This window comes from Paralichthys olivaceus, chromosome 4 (genome assembly GCF_024713975.1).
Source record: "Paralichthys olivaceus isolate ysfri-2021 chromosome 4, ASM2471397v2, whole genome shotgun sequence".
NCBI lineage: Eukaryota > Metazoa > Chordata > Actinopteri > Pleuronectiformes > Paralichthyidae > Paralichthys > Paralichthys olivaceus.
The window spans coordinates 5246469-5264411 of NC_091096.1; the positions used below are offsets into that span (position 1 = coordinate 5246469).

A 17943-nucleotide genomic window follows, 5' to 3' on the forward strand; every position below is an offset into this window, starting at 1 on the left:
AAACAAAACAGAAGAAAAACTACCTAAAAACAAATAACACAGTCCTAAAAGAATAAAAAAACACTGTGAAGGACGATAAAAGTAGATTCCACCCATAATTATTTTCAGTGCTCTAAGAATGAGGTGGATTGTTAATTTATTCGCTAACAAATTTCAACTTCGCTAGCGGGCCTCTGAGCCTCGGACTTCATCAGAAACATATGATATATCCATCTTCTCATTTTCCTCTCAGCATGAAAGCAAATTAAGTGCATTTCCCCAAATCTCAAACTATTCCTTTGAAGGAACATCAAAGATTATGAGATTTCTCATCCAATTAAATTTTTCTCCTCTCAGGAGAAACAGGTTCTTCTTTCGTTTGTGTTTCTTTGTCACCATGAAAACTGCAGTAACTGTTCCATGATCAGTCTGAATGATGTATTTCACAAGGTTGTTCCCATCAACTTTTTTTTTTCCCAACATTGACAGCCGAAAAAGCCGTAAAGCTTCCCCGGTGACACGCTTGTGTTTCTATCTGCTCTCCGCCCTTTTCTTCCTTGAGTCATGCTGCATCTGGACCAACCGAATGCATATTTGAATCCTTACCAACCATTTTCCTCTCCAGAATACTTCTCTGTCTCTGCAGCGACTCTACCACCCTCACCACACACAAACACGCACCCGGCCTCCTCCTGCACCATTACCCCTCTGCAGAGCTGCAGCAGAACCCCAAATTATGGTCAGCCGCTCGTGAAGTTAGTTTTGCTTGGGAAAACCAAGCTGCCATCTTTAATATCATAATGTTACCAAATTATATGCTTCTAATTGGGAACCGTTTGATCACACGTTCTGTCATCTGGAGAGCTTACGTGTGACCTTAAGAGGCGTTATTTCCCATCTCCAGAGAACGACCTCCGCTTGTGAACCAGCGTAAGTTCAGTAAACCACTTTACACCGAGGAGAGGAGTCTGCCACCAGTCACACCCAACATGTAGACAGCACCAACGATTCACTGTGGATATCTGTGATGTAGGTCTGATGTGCAAACGCAAGCCAGCTGCACGTCACACCCAACTGAGCAGATGTTCAGAGGAGCATGAAGATCAACATGAAACCATAAAAGATATGAAGTGTTCGTTCAGTCAGTTTGTTAAAAAGCTGATGTGATAAATTGGTACATGAGCGTTTCTCACTGCAGTGGTTCCCAAACCTGTGTCTAATGTTCGTGTCTCTATCAGAGGACTTTTATCTCACTATCTTTTACTGTTGGAATATTTCAACCATTTATCCACTTGCCTGTTTTATCTGACATTTTAAAGTTTTCAGTCACTACTTTATTCAAGCTGAAGAGTTTGACTGTGTATCCACTACTTTTATATTTTAACTGATTCTATTACTTTTGTTTCAACAGTTAATTTTACTTTTAACAAACTATTTCAACTATCGATTACGTTTTCAACTGTTCATCCACTTTAACACACAATTTCAACAATTAAACAATTCATTAGTTATTTCAACAGTTTCAACTATTTCTATAGATCCACTACAGTTAAATCCATTTCATATGTTAATTATTTACTTTTAGCTGTAACTCTTTCAACTGTTAATCCATTTCTTTAGGCTATTTTGAATGTCTGACTATCTGGTATTTTAACGCTTTATCCATTACTTTTATATTTTTAACTAACTTGATTTCAAAACTTGATTATTGAACTATTTCAACTGTTTATCCATTTTTTTTTACTTTTAGTTAAAGGTGTAAGATTTAGGTGAAAGGGAACTATAGATATTTAATGTAGAACAATCCTCGTGATGTTTTCACCAGTTTGTTTTTGAGTTTTTACTAAAGGCTACCACAGGTTCTCTTTCACTTTTGGAAGGAGAGGGGGAGGTGAGGGGTGATCAGCTGCAACATGCAACATACACTGTACCTTTAACTGTTGAAACAATCTATACCTTTTCTACCTGACACATTAATCGATTTATTTAGTGGTAGTTAGTGGTCATCGTCATAATAAAGATCACACAACTTTTTCATACTGTTAGGGATTTTCCAACCTTCTAAATATAAGATTCACTTGTCATTTCCCTGTGCTGCTTCCCTCCAGGTTATGATTTTCCATTGAGTTCTATCCAACAGGATTCAGGTTTCCAACAAACAGTTTATTACTTTAACATGTGTTTAATAAAGTTTCACATTCTTGAGCTGCAACTGCAGTAGAAGCAATTAAACCAAAACACCAGCGCTGTTCCCACACATCAGCATTTTAATCTTAAATCGGTGCCTTGAGAATCACAGTGTCACTCAAACTGCTTTTCTTGTTGCTAATTCTCTCCTGACGATAAAGACCTGATACTGTAAATCACTTACATGCACTGTCCGCCTTCCCTTCATGATCTGGTCCATGAATCTATAGCAGCCTCATCACAACCAAGTAAAGACACTCACAGTTTCCATCACTTTCTACTCTACGGCCTTGATGCTAAATAACTTACCGCTGCCTCAATCAAAAAATGTTCAACAGATTTTTCCACATTTAAACGCATTCCGTTCTCAAGCACTATTTCCCATTAAGTGACATACTTTGAGAACATTTACTCCCATAAATGCAGCCATTTTTTCCTGATTACACTTGCCCTCGATAATTCTGTGCAGCATCTGACTGATCCCAGCAGTTCAACTGTTAGCTGGCTGTTCCAACCATGAATCCCTTCTTTCTCACCTTGCTTCTACTCAAACACAGTCTCTTCCTTATGTGCAGCCAGCCAGATGTTTAGGCTGGAAGTTCTCCACAGAGGAGGCCTCAGTGGTATGCACGGTTGTTATTTATCTAAATTGTATTTTTCTCTTTAACAGCATTTTCCCCCTCCTTTCTGCTCTCAGGGGTGGTTTACTTTAGCCCCGAAGTAGGAGGTGCAGGAGAGGGAAGGCTTTGCCAGCATACCCACAATTCACCAGTGGCTGACGGAGCTGATGAAGTTGAAGCTGACAGCTGCATAAATCACCAGCTCATGGTGCTAATAGGTGGCAGTATAAAATCAAGCGCAGACCACCCATGCTGCGGTGCAGGAGTAGGAGCATCAAGTCATATCTACCGTGCAGCACTGTACAGTCATCCAAAACACTTAACCCCCCTCAAGCTGCCCGGCCCGCTCCAGTCCGAGGGGCTCTCTTAGCAACACAGGAAAGGCCCGTCTGGCATCCGCAGTGCAGTGATTCATATTTGGCACTTTCATAAAGGTTTCAAGCTGCTGGAGCTTCTTGGGGCATATTGTCGAATGCTTCCCTCCTCAATCGCCCTTTTGGAAAAACCTATAAACATTTCAAGGCCAATAACCAAACAGGAGCCTTTGCTTTTTCCTCTTTCATATGAAGATCTCGGAGCTTCGTGGAATACGTTTTGTTTTTCCTCTTCACACCGAGGAGAAAGGGCTGCACACTCACCACTACCTTGACTTTTTTCTCGTGTGCAATATATTTCCACGTGTGAATGGAGACGTGCTCCAGCCCATTCAGTATAGAGCTTCTGAGAGAGGTGTGAGGGTGGCTGCTTGCAGGGCCTCTTTCTTTGTAAAGAGCGGAGATAAAACACAAGCAGAGCATGAGGGGGCGGACCCTCTACACACAAAGCAGAGCATATTGCTCAATCACAAGGCCTGAATCCCTGGGTCCTGCACAACAAAACTCCACCTTGGGTGAAGGGCCCCCCGTGCCATCAGGTTTGACCATGCATGTGGAGTCTAAATGTAAGACCACCCCCGTTTTCTCCATGTTTTTCTGGCGTGTCTGAGCTGCTGTTGTGTCCCGTGACAAACATTTGATGAGTGTGCACAGTTTCCCAGGAGTGAAATGGGCAAAACAAAAGCAAATCTGTACAAATAGAAAACCGTGTGTTTCTTATTTTCTTTTAGAATCTGAACAAATGCTGTCACAGATGTTACAGATCTTAACTGACTTTTTCCTGATGCTGAGAATATAATTTAAAAATGCACTCAAATCCATCGAGTCTTTATTTATTATCAATTCTGTATTTTAGATATTTGTGTTAAAGTTGCAGTGTTCGGGATTTAATGACATCTAGAGGTGAGGTTGTAGATAGCAACTGATCAAACACCGCTCCTCTCCCTTTCTCTCCTATGTTTTAAAAACAGCTGGATTTAGAGCGAGTGAAAGAACGTCTTGATGATTTTTAACATGCAACAGATGCAAAAATAAAAATTACACGTTGAAAAAGTGAAGCCATGCGTAAAGAAATAGAGCTTTTGGTGATAAATGAATATGGAGAACCTCCTGCTGCAACAGAGGGACAAACATATATCCTACAAACATGATACAGAAATTTCAGTTTTAAGCCATTTGAAATGTTGCATGTTTTCAGCAGAGAAAAACAACTGAAATTTTCAATCAAAACTGGCAAAGTTAGATTTGTTCCTGCTTAATAGTTTTCTCTTTTTCAGTTTTAGATGACTGCACACTGAATTACTGGGGTTTGGGCTGATAACGAGGCACTTAACAAGAATATTGGGCGACAGCTTCAGGCTTTTATTTTCATCCCATGACTGTATTGGTAACATTAATTGATTAATTGAGAGAATAATTGGCAGATTGATCAAGATTTATAATAACAGTTTAAAGCAGCTGTAGACTCATGGTTCATCGTTATCAGTGGAGAGAGTAACACTATAATAATTCTTTTTTATCACCATGAACGAATCCCTTGCAGAGGCTATAACGCACAATGAAGAGATGAAAAAAGAAAAGAGCCTCATGCTTTGACTCTGCCCTTGGCCCACATCCTCCCTCAGTTTACTTAGGTGTGTGAAAACTGTAATCCTGCCAAACCATAAAGAAGAATAAAGAAGTGAAGGAGAAACTAATCACACCTAGAGGTCACTTCACCCCCTCACGTGAAAACCCTCCCTCCCTCCTGCACGCTGGCCTATCCTCTGTCTTCACCGTACACTTTGACCTCTGCCTGAAACCTCCTGGCTCCGATGCACTAAAGCTGCTACAGGCGTGTCCTTTACTGCCTATAAATGGCTGGAGGTCATCTCTCATTAAACCAGAGTGTGCAACAAAACGACTCCTGGCTTCGCCCCATGACGATAAAGCCCGAGTGTTTATGGGGACTACCTGTTCTCCGCTCTCTCTTTCTGCCCAGGTGGGCTGACATGTGGAGAATAAAATAAATGATGTTAATGTTCGTCATAACGCTGCGGCCCGGTCTGTGGTTTATGTTGTTGGTTAATGTCAGCAATGAATTTGATGAATTTGTCAAGCACCAGCTGCTGTGAGAAAAAAAAAACATGCTGTGATTGAATAATTCTTTTTATGACAAATTTGCAGATTTTATGAATAATGATCTGTGGTGTTTTTATGTGACAATAATTAACAGTGTGGGTTTTCGTTTGATTACATAACAACATAACCTTGAACCACTTAAATGACAATCTTCAAATTTTTATTTGGGTCTTAAACTCAACAGCTCACTACAGATATCCACTAATTATATGTTTAAAAATTGAATATAGAATAAAATCAGCATTAATTAACGAGGCCTGCAGTTAGATTTCCTTCATTATGACGGAGCCTGATTGACGTTGGACGTATGAAGTACCTGATGTGCTGCTGTGGACAAGCGGTCGTTTGTGGTGTGTGATGTGTTTGGAGGGAAGAGAGAGTTACAGTCAGTGGTCGGAGAGGAGAGGCCGAGCCGGGGCCGATGACCACATGACCACAGTGTTAACAGTGGTTAGTGTAGAGTATCAGCTTGTATGTATCCGTGTATTTATGTAGTATTAAGTATGCATATATTTATATTCAGAGTGGACTTTTCTGGGAATATGTAGTTGTATAACGACTTCACCAATGTGAACTATGATGCTTTCATTGTTACATTTCTCCAGTTATTGTTATGTATTGTTGCATAAAATTTAAATGCAATGTGCACTTGCTGAGATTCTTGTGGGAATTCTAAAGCTGTTACTGGTTGAACTTAAATCCTAGCAGAGCTGAAACGATTAGTCTAACGATAGAAAACTAATTGGAAATGACTTTATAAATAATGGATTTCTTCAACTTCTCAAATATCAGAACTTGTAGTTTTCTTTGTCAAATAATCTGAGAAAACTGAATTTCTTTGGCTTTGATGTTTGATGTTGAACGTACAATAATTTTGGCCACTAGGGGTCTCACAACCAAAACAACAACAAAATAACCCAGGTAAATGACGCCATGTGGGCTCATGGGAGTTGTCTTCACCACGGGACTCATCAAATCGATAAAATCAAGTTCATGGATGAGGTTATGTTTTTAAATTCGTATAAATAATCGTGATCTATTACGAGTGACCACTGCAAACGTCGGAAAGAAAAAACAACCATCTTGCTAACTAGCTAAATGACTAGCAGTGTGTTTCACCTTGATTAAAATTGTGCATTTCTCTGGGTTTTATCATTATTGGAAACATTTTGGATAATGTAAATACACAAATACACAATTCAACAAAATACATTTGCACACGTGCAAAAAATGTCTTTGCTTAAAGCTTGTAAACAATATTTCATTGAAGATTTTATAAAACAAAAACCAGATCTAAGTAAAGTATCTGGGTTTTAATCATACGATTCAAAAATATCCAGAACTTTAAGATGCCATTTTAGCAAGAACTGAAAAAACACACTACAGCAGAAACGTTGATCCAGCGTTTTTAAAGTTGGACTTCAGCAACATATGACAGTCTGGCTGTGCAGCGAATGAGGTTTGCAGAAGTTGTCTTTCTCTCATAACGTATGAGTGTCCAGTATGCAGAAATAAAAAATAAAAAAAGTCCAGACAGACATAAATCTCAGGCTTCTTCAGGTATTTTTTCTGGCAAAATGAAGATTTTGGCAAGAATTACAGGGAAAATACTCAGAGCTCCATCCCCAGAGTTCAGATCTTGTCAAGATATCAAGTAATGTTACTTGCAAAATACAAAAGTACAAAAAGTCGACTGTTATAACAGTAAAGCCGCCTCAGTGTCCTGCCTGCACTCAGGTAATATTGCTGTTGACAGAATCGCACCTGTGACTCTAAGCGTCCACAGACCCGTCTCTGTACCCGCACGTCACACTTTGTCTGTATTTACTTTTCCACTGTTGGAAAAATATTGAGTCACTATGTTTAAATATATAATTCAGAGCAGTTAGAGAGTAATCTTCTTTTTTTTTTAAATGAACGACAGCTGCTAAGTTTCTCCACAGTCAACGAGACGCCTCGTTCTCACGTGGATTGACGTGACGTCCCACCCAAGAGTGACATCACGCCACGGAGACATGTGACTTCATCGGGCTGCCAATGACTCTGGGCCTATTTTAATGTTGTCATGGTAGAGACGAGTGTTTACGGGAGCCAAACAAAAGGCCCTTTTGTCCCTCCATCCACATCTGCCCGGGATCCCCTCCCCTAATTACCAAAGTTAGTCTTTGGAATTGACAGCATAAATATTAAACTGTCAAACTCTGTCTGCTGGCAACAAGTTCCAGCGTGAGTCAGCGCCTGCAGAGGTCGACGGGAAACAACACCCTCTTTCTCCGGGCGGAGCACAGCTGGTCAGCGCAGTGGAGACGTGAACACCTGAGCCTTCATTCCTCCTCGTGCCGGAGTCGTGTTGGACGCTCATCACCATGTTACTGTGTCATTCAAACCAGGAGCAGCTACAACCGCACAACATTAGTGGTTTTTACACCAACTACGCCAAAATAAATGTGATTGCGTGGTTTTCTCACTATTTTAATCTTTTACTGTGTGTTCCTGTTTAAATTCTGTTAATGCAGCTGCATATCAAACTATAGAGGGGCACTCATGAAGAGAAACCTCCACCAAGACCCTGCAGTCGCCTGAAATTCAAGCCGCACCAAATTACACACACTCATAAATATCATTTCCCAAAATGTGCCAGACTCTTTTTTTCAGTGGAAAATCTAAAATTTTAGTTCAAAAACTTAAATCTGTGGAAGCCATAGGGCCGTCAACATCATCCAGTCTTTTTATTTGTTTGGATTAGTGATGCGACGGCCGACCTGTCATCTTTTTGCCCTCCTACTTCTGTCCAAGTATGCCTGATTTTTTTTCCCCATCAAGATCCATGAATCATTCTGTGGGGAATCTGTGAAAACGTTGATCAGTGCTCTCTGGTGCACCATGTGAATCTGGTGCAGTCACCTCTCCGATGATCTCCAACACCTCTTGGATCGAGGTGTGTTGAGAAGAAAGCGAATTTGCAGACTTCCAGCAACTCGCAGATGTTTTCTTTGCTGCTGTTTGGGGAGAAACACTCCGTCGGCCTTAATCATTTTCCAGTCAAAGCCCTGGGATTGCGGCTGTGGAAATGTTGTGCCTGCAAATCTATCAGCGATGATCTTTTCAGATGTGGGCTGAGACGGAGGAATAGCGCCGTATTGATGGGCGTAAAACCTAAACAAACTACACTGACAAGACAGAGAGCTGTGCAAACACAAGATTAGAGGGGAGATGAAAGAAGGAGGAAGCTGCTTCACTCAGTCGCTGCCAGGACTCTGCAGCTTTTTGCTACTGATTCCAGTGAAGCCATTTTCAAAACTCAACTTACTGGAGCCAAAAATCTGGATTTAAAAAATGTTTATGAGATCAATAAACGAAGATAATTGTTTTGTTGTTACATAAGTGGAGATAAATTGATCATAAAGGTTCTGTTATATATGTGTCATGTGTTAGTTTCATGTTAGAATGGGATGATATGCCCCAAAAATGTTATTGAGATAAAAAAATATTTTTATCAGTAAATATTATTATTAGCTATCACAAAAAATATTACATCATTATTTCTTTTCACGGCTCTAAACCAAATGAAAAAACAAACCTAAATGTAAAATGTGAATAAAAAAGCGGACGGAGAAACTTTTTAATCAAAAACAAAACAAAACTGAGGAACGTGATTAATGAGAAAGGCTTTGTGACACTTGTACAGAACTCTATATTGTCTATTGTGTGTGTGTTTGTGTGTGTGTGTTTGTGTGTGTGTGTGTGTGTGTGTGTGTGTGTGTGTGTGTGTGTGTGTGTGTGTGTGTGTGTGTGTGTGTGTGTGTGTCTGTGTGTGTGTGTGCATGCTTGCACTTCCCATGACTTGGGGCCTTGAAAGGACACATAGTGGGATCTCCTGATAGCTCCTCCTCTTTAGTGAGGCAACAAAAGCTCCCACCGTGTTGTTTGGTTAGTTTCGCTGTAAGCCCCCCCCCCCGTCCAGCGCTCCATCACACAGCAGCCAAACACAATCCAACAAACGCTGTCAGCCAGAGTCGGTCGCTAGACAACCAAGGTAGGCATCCTCGGAGATGAGCGGCAGTGCCCCGGGTCTTAAGGACCCCTGTCTGTGCTGTGGGTTGGCTACGTCCTGCCTGCAGAGAAGTGTGACAGAGGGACCTGACAGCTCTGCTGCCTTGCCCAAGGACACGCTGTCACCGGGGGATAATGCGAGCGGACTGAGCGGCCCCCGGCCATCAACAACACTGCTGCCCCCGCTGGACGATTAGAAAGAGCTTCCCAACAAAGAGGGGGCCAACAAAAGGCCCATGTTAAATTAGGCATTTAATTCATCGCTCGGTCACAAGGGCAAAGTAATCAGAGGGGAATCGTTCAAACACATTAGAAGGACAAGCAGAGACAGTGTCAGAGGAACCGCAGAGATGACTTCAGAGAAATACTGACCTCTACTCACACTGAGAAATGATTGTACCTGCAGCAGAGGATCAAGGATGTATTACAGGTGTGAGGAGATCAGATTTACATTTGAAAGGATGTTTGAGAAACGTCGATTACACTTTTGGATCTCTAAAGGTCCTTACACTTATTCCAGAGGCTGGGGATGAAAAAAAAGTCATATTACACACACACACACTTTCAGATGAACTGGTTTATCGCCCTTTTAATCTTCATTATTGCTGTTTATTATTGTTGAAGCTACAAGAATAAGGACAGTCATGGTTAATTGTTATATCTTTATGTTCTTGTAGCTCAATGTTAAAGGCACCTGCCTCTAATCGGGACCGGGAGTTATCGTTTATCTTTTCTTATTCCAGCTTTTTCCTGCTGACATCGACATTTTGAGTGATCTGATGATGTGAACATTCCTTCATGTGACAAGTGACACTTAATCATTGTGTTTGTTAATCTTAACTCTGCTGACGGGACAGAAGAGAGAGAGGGAGGGAGGGAGGGAGGGAGGGAGGGGATGTATGTGCATGACGTGTTTTTTGTTTTTATTTCATGTTGATTAATTGCAATTATTTAATTTAAAGTTTGTTTTTATTTAAAGTTTGTTTATTTAAATACCATCTCCAAACTCAAATCACAGCCATGAGGACAAGGCAAGTTGCATTTGTTGTGGATCTAAGGCCTAAAATTATTCTCAATACAGACGTTACTTCTGCTCTTGTCAACTAAATATCAAAACCTAGATGACGTGTATTTCCAGTGATGTGTGAACGATGCTTGTGCAAACAAAACCAACAGCAGAGCAGGACGTGGTGCCCAGCAACACAACGATAAGAACATCACTGTAAAATGACAAAAATGTCAAATTAACGTGTGAGTCAGAAGCTGCCGTGTGTCGTCACGTGACCAGAATCAGTCTGTACCTGGCAACCTGTTGAAACTTGTAATCTCCTGCCGTGTGTCACATTACACACGCAGCGACACTCCTCAGGACGCCAGCGGTGCTTCGTTTCCCAGCGTGAGGCCTTGAAGAGCTGAACTACGCCTCTGCAATAAAAAAATTTTTTTTTAAAAACACAGGATTTATGACACAAGCTTGAGAAATTGACATCAATGAAGTCATCTGGCGTGCACCCGTTTCCTCAAATCACAGCTCCTGCAGTGCTGGTTTTGAAAACTCTGAATTTGCAGTTGTTGTTATTTTATGATTTAATTACAAGTGTAAAACTCTGAGGTATTGCAGGGGTGGGATGGTGGGGAGGGGGGGTTAAAGGAGAGCTGCTCTCTCAGTGCTTGTTGAGTGGAGGATAATTATAGGGAGGGACAACCTTGTCAGAGTCAAAGGAATTCACTCTGATTTGTTCAAGAGTGAAAGGATTCCTTGTAAGCCTTAAATAAATTTTAATTGCAGTAAGCTGTCTAACACAAGGGGACCCCCGCACCCCTCCCCCAAGTCCCTCCAGAACCCTGGAAACTTTGATTAGACGACAGAAGGGAATGAAGGGGGGATATTAAAGAGCCACAGGGGTCCCCTGATCCAAAAACATGCACACCTACACTGCAGCACAGCAGCTCAACACATAACGTCAAAGCGATGCGTTATTTCAACAAAGGAAACACAACACACGGACCGTTTTATAGACGAACCAGAAAACAATGAGTGTAAAGTTGTGTGTAAGAACAAACTCCGAGGTGAATTAATGAGAAGACGAAACCTAATTGAGACATGTTGGAATGCATGTTTCCAATATCCTCTGGGGGGAAAAAAGAAAAAAAACGCCTCCCATGCCCTCATGTCTAACTTGTCAAGTCATGTTGTGGTATTTACAGGTTTGATTTTTTCAGTTTTGTTCCTGTGGTTCATTTAGTGTAAACCTCCAGTGTCTGTGTGTGATCACTCATTAAATATAAATATAAGTCACTGCTGAAAGCAATTATATCGATTTATATGCAAAGTGGATATGAATAATAATAGATGTGGTTTTATTGTGGCAGTATCACATCCTGCCAGGGCCCCTATACAATCTGATGTAATCTTACAATTCAAATATATAATTACAAAAGTATATAAAAGTAAATGTATGGCAGATCTGATGTATTACAGTTATTATTAAACTGCCCACTGAGTTTATGTTACCTTGTTCCTCTGGCCGCTGGATTCATGCATTAAGGTATAAGAAGAACACATAAAAGCAAATGATGTCGCGCCTTGTGTCCTTTTCGATGAATTGCTCCATGTGCAGATAAACTTGTGTGAACATTTAATTCATGTTGATAACTACAGTTTACTTTTAATGGCTGAAACCTAAAGTCCTCTCTCCCACACAAACTCACTGACCACCTGTCAAAGTCACATTCACTCTCAGCAGCATTAACTTGCTATATATCACTGTTCTTAGTTTTCTTTCTAGAGTTTAGTGGAAATCTGTCTCTGCGTTAGGAGTTATTGTTGCACACACACAATCACACACACAGTGGTGAACACATTGTGTACATATAGATTCAGATGTTTTCTCATATCCCTTTATTAATAAAAACACTTTATTTGATTTGTTTTCATTTTGGTACTAAACGTCTTAAACGCGACTACATTTTTGAACTGAGGTTAACACAAGTGCTCCCGGGGATAAAAGTACAGGCCTAAGCATCGAGCCCTGCTGATTCACAAAGTTTCTTCTGAATCTAATCAAACTGTGGCTGGAGGAGGTTTTGACTGAAGCCACTTCCCACTGTTTTCATCAGGGAATTAAGTGGAAAGCACACTCTGGACGCCCCGGCCTCTCTACATGTGTATGCCCTGGAGAAATGGGCCAGTAAAAGTTTTTAAATGAGCACCAGACAGGTGTCAGCAGTCTTTTAGAAAGACAAATCTGTCCGTGGCATTCGATACTTTCCCTGCAAAGTACAGAAGGAAAGCGTCTGGGCGGACAGGGACAGAGATAGTGATAGATGGATGGAGAGAGCGAGGGAGGGACGTCTTGAAGGGAAATGATTACCTAGACACTGTCTATACTTTCACTTTCATTCTCCATCAACGTCTTTTCACTTCTTCTGACAGGCGCCTATGGGACATGATTGAGTAACAGCACATTTATTAATTTAATCAATCTTACATTTCAGTTGTATTAAATGTTTCTTGGCTCGTAATAACTTGGCAAACCAAACCTGTACACGTACAATAACGTAGTGAACGGACTGAATGACACAACGAGTGGGACAGTTTGAAACTTTATGACTTAAAGAGACGCCCTTATTTTCTTTTTCGACCAGAGTTTTGAGACCCCCGCACAAGTCGCAGCCTGCTGCTGCTGCTGGGTGCTCGGGCCCGGAGGAGGGAAAAGGGCCGATAATTGAGCTGGAAAGAATGGAGGGAGGGAGTCACGTTCCCACAATGAGTCCAAAACAAAACTCCTGCTGTAACTCTCCTCCCTTTTCCACTGTCTCCTGCCTCAGACATCCAGGGAGGACGTCCAAGAACATTTGGGAGAACCTCGACCAAATGTGAAGTGGAGTGGTTTAACATTTCCTGCTTATTGTAGTCAGTGTGTGGCTGATAGTTCATTAAGTCGGTCATTACATGTTCAGCTGCCTTTGACATTTACTTAAATACCAAAGCACAAACCTCCGCCAAGGTCCGACAATCTGCACCACATTTCATACTCATGACTGTTTATTTATTCAAGACCCATGAATCTCTGAGAAAATCAAGGAAAATGTTGAAAAACGCACAAAAATGTCATGAATTCTTCATGATTCTTCAATTCTTTATTCCCCTCCACCACGCTTTGTTGTAAAAAAAAAAGTTGTTTTTCTGTTCTCCTGCTCACTAACTAACTAACTAACTAAATAACTAACTAACTCAATAACTAACTACCTTTAATTAAAATCTCCTTGGTAGAGACAAAATGTCAATAACATGATCCTCACTGGATTTAAAACGGAAATCACAGTAGAGAGCTTTCATATAGACACATTTAGTAAATTGAACAACATAACTGAGTGGTGCTTGTCTTCAGGACCACAGTCATCAAAGCAAACAAATAAAAAGTCATTAGTTAAAAAGTTTTGCTGGAATTTAACTTTTCCAACCATTTCTTTTTTTTTCAGTATGACAGACAAATGATTGAGTTTAGGGAGGAACAGTCTAATTTAAAACTGTGACCTTTGCTGGTCAAGGTGGGACGGCCCTCGAGGCGGCCGCGGTGTCGGCTGATTGATCTGAGCCTGTCAAAGGTCCCGGGGCAGCTTCATCTGATGGTCGGCGGCGGCTCTGATGGCTCAGCGGTTTCTCTGAACAGACGGATCATTCTGCAGGAGCTGATCCGCTCTGCAGGGTCACAACCTGCGCTGGACAGGAAACACCCTGCCGGCTCTCAGTCACTCACTTGAAGACTTTCTGCGTCTGATTGAATGTTATCTCTGTCGGAATCTCTCTCACCACTTCCCCTTCATTTCATTCATGTGGGTTTAAATGGTCGTGAGACACCTGGTGACTTTTTAACAGCTATGAATTAAACCCCTTGTTACTGTAATTCTACCTACAACTGTGCAGCTGTCAGTGCAGATATAATCATGTATTCAGCTGAAACTATTATCTCAATGAATCTAAACTAACAATTGACTGATTCATTGTTTTGTATATAAATGGAGTTATCAGGAAATAATTAGAAATGTCTAGCACAGTTAGTCTTGAGTCTTTGGTAGTCGTGTTAGTCTAAATCAAGTTTTGTTTAAAGAAATCCGTATATTTAAACTAAATGTGAAAATAATCCCATTAAAGTATCAGGGTAAAATTTCTTTCAACAAATTCCTGTTTGGAAAGATTACTCTATGATTGCCGAATCCGACTCGGCTGAAAGTACCAGGGCTCGTGAAGTTCAACAGCTCAGATCGTGCAGAGCTGCTGATGAGATGCTCAAGAACGCAGAAGAAGAAGAAAGGAGGAAGCGAAGAGGAAGAGCGAACCACAGGCGTCTCTGTGGAAAGACTTAACCTGCCTCTGGCTTGATCCCCTCCACAAAGGAGAGCTTTGACGGGCTGATGCACCGGCTTGTAATGAATATCACCGACGACATCTTCACACCTCCTCCTATGCATCAATGAAACAACACAATTGTTCTGTCAACAGATACTCTGCAGTATAAAGGCAGTTCTGAGAGAAGTGTGTCTTCGCTCATATGTACACGAGCTCGATGGATATAAATAGATTTCCAGAAAATAAGGCAAAAAAAAAACCACATATATATCCGACAGGAGCTTTTAATTTCTATGCAGCGGTTTTCAGACCTGAACGCTGGACAATGTCTGAAAAATAGGGGGACAAACATTTTGTTTGTCTTTCAAATAAATTCTGGTCTGAGTCGGACACGTTCAGGACAACAGGGTTACTCCCAAAACATTCAGGCACGAGTTGGAATCTGAGGAGAGCAGGAGGCAGGACATGATGTTTAAAATCTATAATGTCTCGTTGTCTTTCCAAGTCGTCTGCGTCTTCTACCTGTGTGTCCCTCCGGTCTCATGTCCACCGCATGTTCCCAGTGAATCTTTCATCTTTTCCTGCTGTATTGGGATCACTAAGACATTTAATTGTGGCAAATGTTCTTTGTACCCCTCTAGAAAAATTCAGGAAAGTGTCCGGACCTACTTGTACTTAGTGCCTTTACTACCAGCTCTCCTTTAATGTTATAACTGCAGATGTTGGGTTCAGTTCACCACGTTCTGTGATGATCATCCTCCCTCCTCGCCTCACGTGAGGCTCCTTAATGGCCGAGGTATTTTTCACTCGTGCAGTCAGGATGGCAGCGGTGTTGTTCCTCATTATCACAGGCAGCTGTTGCTGCAGGGATAACCTCTGATCCCTCTGAACTGTCGGAGGGCCGCGTCTTAAACTTGAGATCTTCATTGACACGGTCCACGTGCAGGTATCAGCCAGGACGCTTTGCCTTTGTAATGCTGAGAAAATGTACAGTAGATTTTTTGAAAAACTATCCAGATGATATATGTGCTGTTGTTTGTTACATGTTGAAAATGTCTTTCCTCGTCTCAATCCAAAGTTAAAAATATCAGATAAAGCAAAAAAATATATAAAAATGCAGCAGGACAGTAAAGCTCTGAATGCAGACCTCACCCTCATGTCCTGGTTAGATCAAAAGAACCTGAGGCTATCTCTCTCTCTCTTTTTTTCTTTCTTTAACAAAAGCAACTTGTTCCATGAGGCACAATTAAAGAGTGGGAGGAAGGAAGATTACACACAGGCTTTACAGGCACCTCCACATGACTCAAGAGCAGACTATCCAGCAGCTGGTAAAATTATCCACCTTTGTCACGAATGTTCAGAGTCAATCTTTTCTCCTGTAACGCAGCCACCTCCCCCTCCTCTCGCTCGGCTGGAATACCTCAGCGGGGGTCACATAAAGTCACGGGGAGATTGAAAATAGTTCTGACGTTTGGGCAAAGTGAAAAAAAGGGGGTGAGTCTGGCTGCTGTCAGGACAGATGAAGCCACAACAGCCTTCAAAAGTCAGGAACATCGAGCACAGCATGTTAATGTTAAGGAATTGGGTAATAACTTTAACACATGACATCTTACCACTTTCCATCACGTACGCAACTTCAAAGGGGGAATATGGTTTTTGTTGATGGGCCCATAATTCAGTTCTCCTCTACAGCAGGTCAGATTTCATTGGACAGGGCAAAGAGAATAGAAACCAGATGATAAGAGGCCGGGGCCCCAACCTCGGGCTGAGCTTTCACTTCAGGCCTGCAGGTTGCCGGGTCGATTCCTGACAGGGGAGAACACAGGAGAAAAAAAAAAATCACAGATGGGTGGTTCCCAACAGGACCCCTCCATCAACACCCCCTGTCACATTCCAGTGTGGATCTTATATCTAATAATTCCAGAAATCTTTGTCTGTCTCTGTGTCTCATACACACACACACACACACACACACACACACACACACACACACACACACAGATTGAGGATTTGTTTCCCCACTTTCTTTAACATTGTGAGAATTTCTCTGTAATTTCTTTAATATTCTGCCAAAAAAAAACTTTAGACAACTGATATCCATGAGTGTGTTATTTACTCACATTAATTATAAAACAGTTCTATTACTTTTAGCTACTTCAGCAGTTTGTAAAATATATAACATTACATATAACTATTTCCGTTTTGCATCCTCACTCCATTACAACATATGGCTTATACAGACAACAATAAATGAACTAAAAATTTAAATTGCATGAAACTGTAATTCTATATGATGATTATTTTGTTTCTAAACATAACTTCGCTTTTCTTTGAGTAGAAGTAGCCTCAACCTGTCCGAAGCATTTGAAGGGATTTGGGAGCAAATCTTACATTTTTCCCACGACTGCAATTCCATAATTATATTCTGCATCGCTCAGCTCTTCTATTCCGTCGTCAAACTGCTGATTTTCTCAGTGTGATTGTGTGCATGTTTTGTTTGCTCCAGTGGCACAGTTACTCCATATTTTACTGAAAACACACGCAGCCTCTAACACATGCCATCCCACACATGACTGCAGGCAGGAGGGCAACAGGCTTGTGTGAGCCATCCGTCCCATCTCACTCTGCAAACGCCAGAGGGATTTCCACAAAGCAAACACTGGTTAGCCTCGCTATTTAGTGTGGAGAGCCACCGCAGCCAACAAGTTCACTTCCAGAAAACTCAGTCAGTCTGCCCCTGATAGGGCACCAGCGTGAGTCTGTGTGTGTGTGTGTGTGTGTGTGTATAATCCATATGATTCTACACTGGCCCAGATAACTTAAGCAATGAATAATTCACTGGCACTGATCCAAACTGGATGTGGTTTGACTCTTTGCTGTAGATTTTCTCCCAGCGGGGGGATGGTGGTTTTACTATCGATTACAGTGGCGAGAGCTCTGCAATCTGAGATCCTCAGTGATTCATCCATGCTATGCCTGCATGCCTGACTGCTTCTCATGTTCTCCTGCAATAATCACCATGCAGATGGGGGGGGGGGGGGATACCCTCACATGTCTATTGTTGCCGTTTCCCCGCCTGTTGTCAATTGTTTCATATTGTTGGAGGAATCCACGATCAGCTGTAAGATTTTTAAAAATTAAAGATGTCAAGAGCCGAGCGTTTTAAAACAGACATGGCTTATTTACTACATACTGCAAAAGTTACTTTTGCTCTGCAACTGTTTAAATGCAGCTGTTTGCAATGTCCTTTGCATTT

At 41.4% G+C, this 17943-nt stretch overlaps 1 long non-coding RNA gene across 1 annotated transcript in view; it reads right to left on the bottom strand.

The window, feature by feature from the left end:
- Positions 1-12339: 12339 nt before the first annotated feature.
- Positions 12340-17943, bottom strand: part of LOC109637135 (uncharacterized) — an 81950-nt gene continuing 76346 nt past the window's right edge. Inside the window, exons 2-3 of the long non-coding RNA XR_002203242.2 lie at positions 16301-16493; positions 12340-16151 (exon numbers count right to left, since the gene is read on the bottom strand). This is a non-coding gene — a long non-coding RNA (uncharacterized lncRNA). The remainder of the gene's footprint in view (positions 16152-16300; positions 16494-17943) is intronic.